A 2,173-nucleotide genomic window follows, 5' to 3' on the forward strand; every position below is an offset into this window, starting at 1 on the left:
AGAGGGCTAGCTTCCTGCCTTAGCCATCTATTCATGATGTAATAATGAGTTGAGTTTTCCAAATTAAGATAGAATAACTGAAGTGGGCCACTATTTTCTTCCCTTATTTATTTTTTATTCCACAATTTTATAATGCTGGAAATTTTGTTGGAGTAAGCATTCAATTTAGAGAATACGGTATTGCATATTGAATTATAAAATCCCCCTGTTGTGAGGCATTGCTAAGAATTCATTTCGATCTGTGATGAGAAATCTCAGGATTATGACAAGTTTGACAAGACAAGTTGTGGTGACCTTACCTCATGTGGACACACAGCCAAGTACACCAAGAGGTTCTCAAGAGCTGATAAGGCAGATGAGGAGTGACTCTCTGGAGACAAATGCTGATCTGCTATAACCTAGGCAGAAAAAATAAATCTGGGACATTTAAGGCATTGTTTAATAAGTGAAATAATGTGATTTCAAGGATGACGGAGGACAGGCAGACACTTGGGTTCTTTTAATTTCTCTAAAATCCATGTAATGAAGATTATAAATTATTACATTATACATAAAAATCAGATGTATTTTTAAAAATTGTATTGGGGAAGGAGAATGGAAGAAAATAAAATGGGTCAAAAGGTGTATTTATTAAGTGTTTATTGGCCAACTCTTTCTCATGAGCCACTGACATCACTTTAATATACAGACAAAGAAAATCCTTAAAGAGAATGTTCCATGAGATCTTTGCAATATTTCTCACTCAGGGACTAATTCTTATGAAAGGAAGTTTGTTTTAATATAAAATAAACTATAAAATAATGAGATATAAAATGTACATTGTTATCAGGCACATTTGCACAGATAGTTTGAACTGTTTCCTAGGTGAAAAACAGAATCCCAGTGGTATTGGTGGTGGAGAGGGGTGGATAGAGGGGCACAGTTCAATTGCAGTCAAGACTCTGAAAATTTGTTGGATCCCAGATTTGTGTGAAAGTGAGCCTGCATAAGGCTCAGCTATTCCTCATGAGTCAAAGCCTGTGATCTGAAAAGAGAAAACAGCCAAGGTAGAAGGAATTGAGACCAGCAGTGCTTCATAAACACTCTGTCCAGAAAGAAGCCCATTCTTCTACTTGCTCAATCATAACCTTAAAAGCATAGTTCAGTTAGGTACAAGCTTGTTTCCAAGTTGAGAACAAGTTCTATGATTATGAACAAAGGGAGAGAGATGTTGACTTTCAGTATCTGAAAACACATTGTGGTTATTTGTGTGGAGAGAAGAACTCTCTGCATATGGAAACAGAGAGGTTGTAAGAAAAACAATGTAGTGGTGGGCAGTGTAAAGAGCAGAGAGGAGGGTAGGGAGTTCACAGAGGTGAGAAACGAGGAGGGAAAAGCTCTGAAATTAATGGTTTCGAACTCCTTGTCTGTTTCTTCCTTGATCCTGTCTTCTCTCTACCTACTCCTCCATGATTGCTGCAGGTTCATAGATGTAGTAATTTGTGACCATCTGTTCATTCAATTTGAATTCTGTGGTCTCTAGGGGAAATTCTGTGAGGCACAATGGGTATAAAATGAGTTCCAGAAGCATTAGTAGCAGCAGAGGTGGGGAGAGGGCCTCTTACCTGAGGTGCTGCTTTGAAAATGTCCTCTCACACTCCTGGCTTTCCTAATTAAATGCCATCACCCCTGCAGATGGTAAAAGGATGTATATATGTTGCAGAATTCTCTAAGAAAGGAAGCTTTCATTCAGGGACTTAAATAAGACTGATAGTCTTTGAAAAAATGTAAGGTCCCAGTGGAAGCTCTAAAATAATCCAAAGTAAAAATCACCTGAAAATTATTTTACAGTCACTATAAATATTTTAGTTATGCTAAAAATGACAATCATACAGAGGAAAGATGTTTTTAAGTATCTTAAAAGGAAGACAAATTTTCTAGTTCAACTCTAAACTCCAATCCTTCCCCATAATCAATGCATTGAGAACAATCCAAAAATGGATCATTCCTAATGATTTTCAGGAAAGAAAAATAACAACCCATACTATAGTTTTATAATTTACCATCTAGATTGGAACATTTAAAAACAAAATGAATTATATTAAAACATAATCATAACCTAGGATTACTCTAAATATACTACACAACTAGAGGGAAACTACCCTGCCCATATCTCCATGCTACACAAGTGTAC

Source organism: Castor canadensis, chromosome 4 (assembly GCF_047511655.1).
Source record: "Castor canadensis chromosome 4, mCasCan1.hap1v2, whole genome shotgun sequence".
Taxonomy (NCBI): domain Eukaryota; kingdom Metazoa; phylum Chordata; class Mammalia; order Rodentia; family Castoridae; genus Castor; species Castor canadensis.